This window comes from Oncorhynchus tshawytscha, linkage group LG04, assembly GCF_018296145.1.
Source record: "Oncorhynchus tshawytscha isolate Ot180627B linkage group LG04, Otsh_v2.0, whole genome shotgun sequence".
Taxonomy (NCBI): Eukaryota; Metazoa; Chordata; class Actinopteri; order Salmoniformes; family Salmonidae; genus Oncorhynchus; species Oncorhynchus tshawytscha.
Window position 1 is genome coordinate 57,327,091 of NC_056432.1, and position 12,103 is coordinate 57,339,193.

The window sequence follows — 12,103 nt, forward strand, 5'->3', positions numbered from 1 at the left end:
TATTCTGTAAAAGGTTGTGTTGCCAAACCCTAGCACAGAAGAGCAGCCTCCCCTCTCCCCGCCTGTTTATGTTCCACGTTGAGGAGGGAACAGAGGGAGTTATTCCCTCTTTATCAGGTTTGTTGCTCAACACTGCAGCAGCAGTAGCCTAACCATCCATCTGTAATTTGAGAGGGGCCGCCTCTCGTGACAAAAGGGATGAATGCACTGTAATTGTTATGAATGGGCAGAATCAGAAAAGAAAACAAAGAGCGTTGGGAGAAAACAAAACCAATATGCTACATGACAAGGTTGAATTAATCTGAGGCTCTTTAAAGAGCCACTAGCGCCACTGCAACCAGGAGTCACTGAGGGTCTGATTTACTGGCTAACTGTCCGTATTGCATAATCATTAGGATAGGACCGAGGGGCCCTGACGGACCCCCGTCAAATGGACAAAGCCTGTTCAACAGGTGTAAAGCCTTGTCCAACCCCTCCATTAGGAACAGCATCATGAATGGAGGAAACCTCCACAGGGAGCGTGTGTCCTCCTCAGCGTAGCTGCAAAGGAGCCATGTTGCAAAGGAGCCATGTTGTGTTGGAGACGGCTGGATGAGCAAGAGCACACGGAGCCTCTGGTGTCCTGAGCACATTCCCAGAGGAGAACGAGTGGAAGAACAGATGGAGGCGTGTAGAGATGCCATCTTTCACTACGAGACTTTACGAGTGTAGGGGCCTGGATAGCTACATAAATTCTGAACTCCCCTGCCCACGGAAGGAGCTGGACAACCTGGTCCCTGTCTGGATTTGAATGTGTAAATCAGACTGAAAATTGGGAGTCAGTCCATGAAAAGCAACACCTGTTCACTTCTTAACTCGATTTTTCATCTTAATGTGGCTTATTCCTTTACTTTTGAACTTTCTAAAAACGCATGTCTAACAATCTACTGTAGATTGCCCAAATTGAGATGCCTCGAAGTAGAGTTTCTTACGGTATTATTTGCACGTCTCTACCTAACACTAAACATTCCTCAGTTAAAGCCGCGTTGTTAGATCATTATTCTCTCACATGTATATCATTGTATCGTGTGGCTGTGGCAACACTTGGATGAAACAGAATTCACACGATTAGTTTAACTTCCTTAAATAAAACGGAATAGACTCCCTGAGACCAAATCCTTTTTGGAAACAAAATAACTGTGGCAGAGACAATTAGAGTGGGCTTTTAATTCTAACATACTTGGCTGGTAATGGGGGCTCCCGAGTCCCATAAAGCGGCGCACAATTGGCCCAGCGTCATCCTGGTTTGGTCGGGGTAGGCCGTCATTGTGAATAAGAATTTGTTCTTAACCGACTTGCCTAGTTAAATAAAGGTTACATTTAAAAAAATGTTTTAATCAAATGAAATAATGAAGGACAGACTGATTTATAGGTATGCTCATACAAAGTTACATTAAATGTGAATCTTATATACAGTACACAGTGCTTTGAACTCATACATCTTAGCTCATCCCCCTCACTATGGGGCTTGAATAACTGACTTTGCTGAAAATAGACTTCTGGAGAAATAAGAATTTGAAGCAGAGCAGACCAACAGCCACCCCAGTCACTGTCTATTCACAGTACCTATTTGTCTCACTTGAATGCATTGTGAATGGCTGGGTACTGTTCATGCTGACTCTGAAAGATATTTCATTACTTAACTGTCCATTGTAAATGGGACATATGGAAGTTTGTTCTGGGGATAGAAAACCCTTAGATTGGTTATTTTCTATTGATATATGCAGGATGACACATCCACTTCTGATTTCTATGAATAACAAGGCTTTTTGAACTATGGGAATAACCTCAGAAGGTTCAAATGAAACACTTTGATTTAGCATATGACTGATACAGGTCATATGCCCCTGAAATAAGAATAAATATGCCATGTACAATGGCTTCAATGATCAACAAACACTGTGGGTGTGTAGAGGAGTTGACTGCATTATAAGGAGTAGGCTACATGCCCACGTTCACCTACAGATGTAGGATCTTAAATTGAGCCAGATTGCAAAAGACACAACAACAAGATTCCTGCAGCAACATTAAATGTGAGTTATTATGTGGATTATTATTGAATTGACATTTTTGTAGGGGTTGCTACATTTTTCAGAAGGGGAAATCAATCAAATTTCAAAGTGGAAATTACAAACTTCAGAAGCCTTTTCCAACCTGAAATACACTGCAAGTTTTACATTTCCTGCTTTGCAGTAAAATTCTCCTGCAACAGGGTGACCAAATTAAGATCCCACTTCTGTAGACCATCAGGAAACAACACACTTTCTTCTCAATCTAGATTTAAACACAACCTGGTGAGTCTCTCTCTCCCCTGTAATTCCCATTAACATCCCAGTGAGTAATGAGTCTTAGCTGATTAAACATCTTTATCCCTCTCACACACTGATTATCTAAGCCAGAGAGGGATATGCTATCTTCAGGAGGGATGAGAAAACAATCACTACTAACATGCACACACGGACATGCACAAACCCGCGCGCGCACACACACACACACACACACACACACCACACAGATGGGATCATTCCCACAAGTCTTCCAAGTCTAAATCCTAAGCTAGATGAAGGATGGTGAAGGGGTTCTGGGAGGGGCTGACAGTGAAGTTTCACAAAGTCCTCAGAGGAGTTGTTCAATGCCTGTGGTATTTAATGAATTAATTAACAACATAGTCCTTTGTAAATGAAATACTATGTTCAGTGAGATCTAAAGACTTTAAACTTCGAGGACAGCAAAAACAATTGCTCTATTTTATTACGCATTCATATATTTTTTTTCTTTCTTCTTTTCCTTAGGGCAAATCTGTTCCAATATTGTTTGTGCCAAGAAAGCCGGCACTGTCAATTTAGATTTGGCTGTGATTAAAATAGCCTACCAAGTTAAATTCAATGTGACATTGCCCCTGCTGTTAAGAAGCCTACAATTATTTTTATTTGATGGAGAAAGGAAGAGAGAGAAGAAGAAGATAAAGTTGGAGAGGGAGAAAATTGCCCTCACAAAAATGTTCCATAAACCAAGGCTCTTGATCATGAAGTCAGCGCTTTGCCCGATTAATAAAAACCTCCCTAATAAAAATGAGTTGTTAACTTGACTGGGGTTACCATCTGTATGGACCAGTTAGGACATCTAGATGTCAGCCTTTATCCAACCCTCTGCTGTCTTTTTCTTATCCTTACTGGTTTAACCACTACTTCTCATCCTCAGTCTCACACAGTATCTTATCCTTACTGGTTTAACCACTACTTCTCATCCTCAGTCTCACACAGTATCCCCTGTTCTGTTTTTCTTATCCTTACTGGTTTAACCACTACTTCTCATCCTCAGTCTCACACAGTATCCCCTGTTCTCTTTTTCTTATCCTTACTGGTTTAACCACTACTTCTCATCCTCAGTCTCACACAGTATCCCTGTTCTCTTTTTCTTATCCTTACTGGTTTAACCACTACTTCTCATCCTCAGTCTCACACAGTATCCCCTGTTCTGTTTTTCTTATCCTTACTGGTTTAACCACTACTTCTCATCCTCAGTCTCACACAGTATCCCCTGTTCTGTTTTTCTTATCCTTACTGGTTTAACCACTACTTCTCATCCTCAGTCTCACACAGTATCCCCTGTTCTCTTTTTCTTATCCTTACTGGTTTAACCACTACTTCTCATCCTCAGTCTCACACAGTATCCCTGTTCTCTTTTTCTTATCCTTACTGGTTTAACCACTACTTCTCATCCTCAGTCTCACACAGTATCCCCTGTTCTGTTTTTCTTATCCTTACTGGTTTAACCACTACTTCTCATCCTCAGTCTCACACAGTATCCCCTGTTCTCTTTTTTTCCCTTCCATTCTACATTTTCTTGGTCTAATATTCTCGCTGTTTATCTTTCTCCTCCTCTCCTCGCAGTGTTCACGGAGGAAATCTAGCAGCTCTGTTGGGGTTCTCTAGCTTGCGTAGGGAGCCTGCTGTTCCACCAGCCCTCTGCTTTACACCAGTGGAGGAGATGCACATCAAACAGCAGAAAGACAGAGCCACGGGCTGTGAGAAGATGGAAGGGGACGTGGAGGAACTGCACGACTCAACCTCTCCTCACCACCGGCACCAGCCTGTTTCCCAATTATCCCGCCACCTCTGCTTTGCTAAGCCATATTCAGCAGACGCGGATAGAGACGTATTCAAAGGTAACCCTGTTATTATGACATTTACAGGAGACCATTGCCCTTTGAGAGATCGGGAAGAGAGAGGGGACATGAGTGGCTGTTACATTTTCCTATAGCTGTTGACATGTTGAGGTTGAGGTCGAGGATGAGGTTGAAACCCAAGTGTTTGATGTCTTAACGCGTACTTTGCACAGAGAGAAAGAAAAAAACGAAGCCATATATTCGGGATGTATTTTTCCTGGAAAGGCCAGATTGTGCAGAGGTCATGATGGGGGCAGTGTTAAGGGGATAGGGTGGTAACCAGCGGCGACAGAGGGTCAGACAAAAGTCTGTATCAAGGTGGACATGCATGCTTTGAGGGTAATGAATGTAAATGTTCAGAGTCAGACACACACAAACAGTCACACAGGGAGCCGATCATCACTGACCCTATAATAAACTCTGCGGGACAAGAGGCACCACGCACAGCTTAACTGGAGGCCAGGAGAGACAGGTGGAACGGTTAAGTAGGTGTCAGGCATGGGTCCACCTTGTCTTGTTCAGAAAATAGGGGATAAAGGTGATTTTAGTGTGTGTGTGTGTGCTTGGAGCCCTTAAGATTTCCAGAGCCAGCACTGTTGAACTAGGGACATCAGCAGAAAGAGAGGGGCCTTTCACACAAGGATGCTTATGAGAGTTATCCTATTTGTTCATTATTTGTTATCCTCGTGGTACATTTATTTAATACACAACCAATATCACAGACTGCATAAGGGAGTGAGGGGGTTGAATGGCAGGTTTTCTGGGTACTCTGACTAGACAGTTTCCCAGCTCGTTTTGTAGTGAGCCTGCTGTATATAAGTCTCCTCCTGCCGTCCACGGGATGCATAAACCCATCCTCCGTCAACAGTAATAAGACTCCGAGGGGAGAACACACACGGAGTCATTCAAATCCCCTCTGCAAGAAGAAGTCAGCACACTCATGCAAGCAATTAGCAAACAAAAAAACCTACGCACTATTTGTCAAATGATCCATCTGAAGCCCGTAATTGCCTCAACCGGATTTACATACTGAAGGATAATAAGTACAAAATGTATTCTAATGTGACAATGAGGGACCTGACATGGGGCTGAATAGGGATGAGTATTAGCGTTGTCGGGGAGAGTATTTGCATTCAGCTCAAGGTGCGTTTATAGATGTACAGCAATCAATGCTATGATGGAGACCAGAGTCCTTTTATAGAAAAGCTGCCCTCACGTCCTTACTATGGCAATAATACGGCCAGTTTATCCCTCACTTGTGACGACAATTGGCATTGCTTTTGGCAGTACTGCTGGGCAGTAGAGTTGAACGGAGAGAGCCATGTCAGCTTACAAGATCGTGGTGGTTTTATGACCCTTAAATAAGGAAGTGGTAGGAGACCTAACCAATACCCACTGTCGGGCTGCCTGACACTTGAAAACAGCAGATTGGCTTGTACTCATCACAGCCTGGGGAGAGAGAAAAAAAGGGAGATATAACAGTAGGAAGAGATTTTCATGCAGAGCAACAATCTGTAACAATCAGATGGAGAGAAATGCCGTGTTGGAGTACTATCTACAACAGTGTCTATTTTTTCTGTTGCATATACATCAGTATCTATACATATCTGGTTGTTTTTTTGTCCCTGTTTGTTTTTAGTGGCATATCTGTGTATGTTTTCTCTGTAGATGGACTAACCCATTTCTTTCCTCTACACCATGGAGCTATGGTGCATCTCTAAGTTGATGTATGAGCCGGTTTTCTGCAGCATTCCTCTCCTGCGTACAGCGTGAGAAACATTCAGCACTGCAGGAGCAAGGGAATCATTACTCTTGATATCCACTGATGTGTCTTGACCTGCTTTCCGTAAATGGGTAACACACACACAGTCTTTGTTTTCTCTTCAATTTGTTCACTGTTACTCTTTTAGACCAAAAAATACAAAAGCCTCTGCTGGAATCTCTTGTATGAGGGATTCCATCTGTGTTTGGGTGTTGCTAAGATACCAGGTTTAATTCCTTTTTTTCAAACTGTTGCTAGCCATAAAGACTAGTAGCCTATACAATACAAATGTTTGGGTAGGGGATTATAACTTTGTCCACTATTTTACTCCAACACCAAAAATGAAAAATGTTTACTGTTATTCCATGTACTGTAGGCCCAAGTAAAATCACAATGATAATGAAACTGACAAAGAACATGAAAGATAAGCCAATAGAGACCATCAACATTTCTTGGTAAAAACGATAGCTGAGGGGGGGGGAAAGTATGAGGAAGTTCACTGCTTTAGTGTTGTTGAAGAGAACTTCAACTTCAAAACAGTCTCTTGATATTAGCTTTAAGCCATCGGTGCGAGAAAAGAGATGATGCCTGCCCTATCAGTGGTATCAGAAATAGACTGGCAAGGGGCACCGTAGCAAGAGCTGACAATTACCTGTCTTTAATCCAGTCCAATTGAGTGGGACCCCCCACCTGGGCCTGTTGAGGATGACAGATGGTATGAGATATTGCAGTCATTAAAGCAAGAAAACTGTGGCAGATGACCCACCAAGACTCCATCGATCTGGCTCCGCAGCAGGGTCTGGGTTCGACACACTGATTCTGCCCCCCTGACTCCCAACAAAAGTAGAAAAAGGGGGCAACAAAATGAGATGAAAATCAAATCAAATCAAATGTATTTATATAGCCCTTCGTACATCAGCTGATATCTCAAAGTGCTGTACAGAAACCCAGCCTAAAACCCCAAACAGCAAGCAATGCAGGTGTAGAAGCACGGTGGCTAGGAAAAACTCCCTAGAAAGGCCAGAACCTAGGAAGAAACCTAGAGAGGAACCAGGCTATGTGGGGTGGCCAGTCCTCTTCTGTCTGTGCCGGGTGGAGATTATAACATGAAGATGATGGAGCAAGTGAACATTTATGGATGAAAGCTTTTGGTGTTAGCAGTAATTCTCTGTAGCCTTAATACTGTCTGAGGGGAGGGACTTTATGGATCACAATTCCATGCTGCATCTAACCAGCTAAATATCTAACTTAGTTACACCGTCATGGATTTCCTGTAAAGATCCTGTCTACTTCCTGTTTTAAAAGTATTCATTAGCTCTCTGCGATCGGAGGTGGTCTATTCTTGAGAGTGATAATAATAGCCTGTTTCCGAAAAAGGATTTCAAATAAAGCTTTCTACACAGAACTTTTAAAGGGCTCAATCCATCCATTTTGGCCTACGGATAATTGTCTGCCATCTGTGACAGATCTAACATACTTCTCTCTCTCTCTCCTCAAACGGAGCTGTCTCCAAACACATTGGCTCTCCTTTTTTACTGATCAGGTAAAGAAAGGCATGTGTGATGGCAAATGAATAAGCTTACATGAATAGCTTACACGCATTTTTCTTCTCAGTCAAATCTACCTCTCACGTACGTCAAAGCCATTGGCCCCATTTCATGCTAGCTGTTGTGCCATGCCAAATGTGAGGTTTAGCTGAAGCCAATCGCTCCACAGATGGCGGCTGGTAGATCAGTTGAGGACAAACTTTATTCCGTAAAACAAAGCTTTCGGTCCTAGTTTGTCCATTGATTGTGTTCTGAGCACATAGTGGTAATTGTATGCCAAGAGCTTGACTGGCAGAGAACGGAAACATATTTTGAGTCCTTGTCAGTTGTAATTTCGTTTGTAGCTTTAGCTATGGGCGCTAGGCTAGACTTTGTCAGTAAGCAACATGTGAAACATAAGAGATGAAATAGTACTACGGATATCTGTCTGCAGCAGAGACATTTACTTTCCATGTTGTAGCTGCCCTGTAGCACAACAACCACATTAGAGCACACTCTCACTCCCAACAGAGTACCTCATGATTATCATTGCCAGGCTGTCAGCATACAGTCACTGATGTATCAATTCCCAAAAATTCAATGTCAGTATGTATTGATCGGAAATAGTCTGGTTATAGTCTGCTGACACTGGAGAAAAATAATGGAAATAGACGAAAATCAGTCCTCCTACATGCCTCCTCAACTCCCTTTTATTTACTTCACAGGGACCTCAGCTAAAACCCCATATATCCATTGTGCTGATGGCAGGGTATTTTAAACAATCTTCACTCATACAGTTGCAATTAGCAGCTCCAAAGGATCTAATGTTCGACCCACTGGTTGCCCTAAGGAGGCACATTCCCAACTGATCAAAACTGTCTAAAACAGCACTAAAGCTGTTTGGCCAGGATGATTACCAAATTTAACATGCATGTGAAAGTAAACAAGCAATCACATATGCGCGTACACACACAAGGCTTGTTCGACATTGCAGCTGACATTGTAGACGACTGCGGACTGACTGATCTATCAAACCTTGCATCGTAAATAGCTACTCATTATTATTTGTAAATCAGTCAGTCAGCTACAATTTACCCACAATGCATCACATATTTGAACACACACCCAAGCACAAGAGTGCATTCAGACTCACCACATACGTTTGTCTGCCATCTTCAAGTCATGCAAGGACAAGAGACAAAAACCAAGACAGCGGACACAATTATTTGTTCTACAGTATTCTATATCAGAAGCCAGACTCTCCCCACAGAAATACGTTTTCCCCTTTCTTTTCCCTTTGCTTTATCTGAACAGCCTCGGTTTTTTTAACTGCCTTCCCTCAGATTACTTTCTGTGCCCTTCAATACCCCTGGCCAGCCTCCATGTTCAGAACACATTTAGGCGCCATGGGTTGTGAGCAAATATTTCCATTTTCTGTCACAAATCCATTTGAAGTCCCGTTTCCTCCCCCCACACACACACACACACACACACACACACACAAACACACACACACACGTAGGGATGTTGAGGTGACCATATTACCACCAGTCATGATCGTAGTAAAATTCCACGTGACCGTTGAGTCACAGTAATCTCCTCTTATGCACTCTGGACATGCGTTGGTAGTACCCGACTCGCTAACAACCATCAGGTGGCTAATGGCCTGGTACTCAGGGCTCTATTGTCCCTCAAACCACTCTGACATCAATGCAAATGAAATCAAGAATCACATCAAACCCTTATCAAAACAGTATGTGCTTTTACATCACACCTAAATGTGTTTGATCAATTTGAAAAGAAGTTCAGCAGTTTACAACTGAGTGGAAAACATGGTAGTTGTGGATGTTGTTTCATAGCCTAACACAACAAAATGGACAGCGCTTTTTAAGGTGACGATTCATTCAAAACACCCATAAGCATATTAGAGCTTATGCATTTGCATAGGCCTATATATGAGCCCAAGCACACCATATAGGCCAAGGCTATACTGTTGGTTCAATGATTGTGCAGAGCAGCTTACAGTGTTAGCCTACAATTATATTGAATTTGTATTTGATTTTGAATAGCCTAGTAAATAGGGCTTTTTTTCTCACAATTAATAGGTTGACATTACCTTTAGCTACAGAATATCTCACATGTATGCACACACAAATCAAATCAAATGTTATTTGTCACATACACCTGGTTAGCAGATGTTAATGCGAGTGTAGCGATATGCTTGTGCTTCTAGTTCCGACAATGCAGTAATAACCAACGAGTGATCTAACCTAACAATCCCACAGCTACTACCTTATACACACAAGTGTAAAGGGGTAAAGAATATGTACATAAAGATATATGAATGAGTGATGGTACAGAACGGCATAGGCAAGATGTAGTAGATGGTATTGAGTACAGTATATACATATGAGATGAGTAATGTAGGGTATGTAAACATAAAAGTGGCATAGTTTAAAGTGACTAGTGATACATGTATTACATAAAAATGGAAAGATGCAGTAGATTATATAGAGTACAGTATATACATATACATATGAGATGAGTAATGTAGGGTATGTAAACATTATATTAAGTGGCATTGTTTAAAGTGGCTAGTGATACATTTTTTACATCCATTTCCATTATTAAAGTGGCTGGAGTTGAGTCAGTATGTTGGCAGCAGCCACTCAATGTTAGTGGTGGCTGTTTAACAGTCTTATGGCCTTGAGATAGAAGCTGTTTTCCAGTCTCTCTGTCCCTGCTTTGATACACCTGTACTGACCTCGCCTTCTGGATGATAGCGGGTGAACAGGCAGTGGCTCGGGTGGTTGTTGTCCTTGATGATCTTTATGGCCTTCCTGTGACATCGGGTATTGTAGGTGTCCTGGAGGGTAGGTAGTTTGCCCCCGGTGATGCGTTGTGCAGACCTCACTACCCTCTGGAGAGCCTTACGGTTGTGGGCGGAGCAGTTGCCGTACCAGGCGGTGATACAGCCCGACAGGATGCTCTCGATTGTGCATCTGTAGAAGTTTGTGAGTGCTTTTGTTGACAAGTCGAATTTCTTCAACCTCCTGAGGTTGAAGAGGCACTGCTGCACCTTCTTCACAATGCTGTCTGTGTGGGTGGACCAATTCAGTTTGTCCGTGATGTGTACGCCGAGGAACTTAAAACTTACTACCCTCTCCACTACTGTCGCGTCGATGTGGATAGGAGGGTGCTCCCTCTGCTGTTTCCTGAAGTCCACAATCATCTCCTTTGTTTTGTTGACGTTGAGTGCGAGGTTCCTGACACCACATTCCGAGGGCCCTCACCGCCTCCCTGTAGGCCGTCTCGTCGTTGTTGGTAATCAAGCCTACCACTGTAGTGTCGCCCGCAAACTTGATGATTGAGTTGGAGGCGTGCATGGCCACGCAGTCGTGGGTGAACAGGGAGTACAGGAGAGGGCTCAGAACGTACCCTTGTGGAGCCCCAGTGTTGAGGATCAGCGGGGTGGAGATGTTGTTAACTACCATCACCACTTGGGGGCGGCCCTTCAGGGAGTTCAGTACCCAGTTGCACAGGGCGGGGTCGAGACCCAGGGTCTCGAGCTTGATGACGAGTTTGGAGGGTACTATGGTGGTAAATGCTGAGCTGTAGTCGATGAACAGCATTCTCACATAGGTATTCCTCTTGTCCAGATGGGTTAGGGCAGTGTGGTTGCGATTGCGTCGTCTGTGGACCTATTGGGGAGGTAAGCAAATTGGAGTGGGTCTAGGGTGTCAGGTAGGGTGGAAGTGATATGGTCCTTGACTAGTCTCTCAAAGCACTTCATGATGACAGAAGTCGTTTAGTGTATGATAGTGTATAACAGTGTATGATTAACGTTTCCCTTCCTTACAATATATTCCATAGAAATGGCAATGTGAGGGACACCAGGAGAATTGCAGGCTTGACAAAGTAATGGGGAGAGTTGGAAATTGCCTGACACAGCTAATTAACAGCCAACCTGAAGTAATTCTTATTTTAAAATAATATGAATTCTCATAGCAAATTTTCAAAATTCTAATAATAGGAAGACAAAGGAGTCTCAAACTTCTCATTTAAAGACTAGAAGAGTTTTCATTAACTCAAACAAATTCAGATATTTTTGTCACTAATTGTTTTTTGATCAATCAGATCAGCTATTTTTGCCATTCATTGGGCAAAAGGTCAGAATTGGGCTGCTTATGTGAATGCAGCCATTTAGGCCTATCAAATCATTCATAATGGTCTGTTGTCAGAAAGTGTCATGGCATAACATGTCATTTTAGCATAAAAGCTAAGAGGGAGGGGAGCTACAAAAGTTGAGAGAAATAGTGAGTCTAAAAGCCAGCCTGTCAGCTATCTCCCCTCATATGACAAAGTAGTTAGAGGACAACAGACAGGCCCTTCCCTCTCCCCCAGAACGACGGCCACTGCTCGTTCCTGTAGACACTCACTATTTATAAAAAGGACACCACTTCAAACAGCACTTTCTACTGTCCTCCATCACCCAGAGCTCTTGTTTTTGTCATCCTAGAATTCTTCTATTGAAGATAAAACGTTTGCCAAAAAGCCCTGCAGTTTCTTTCTCCATCCGTTCTGTTTGACATCTATGGCACGTCACTG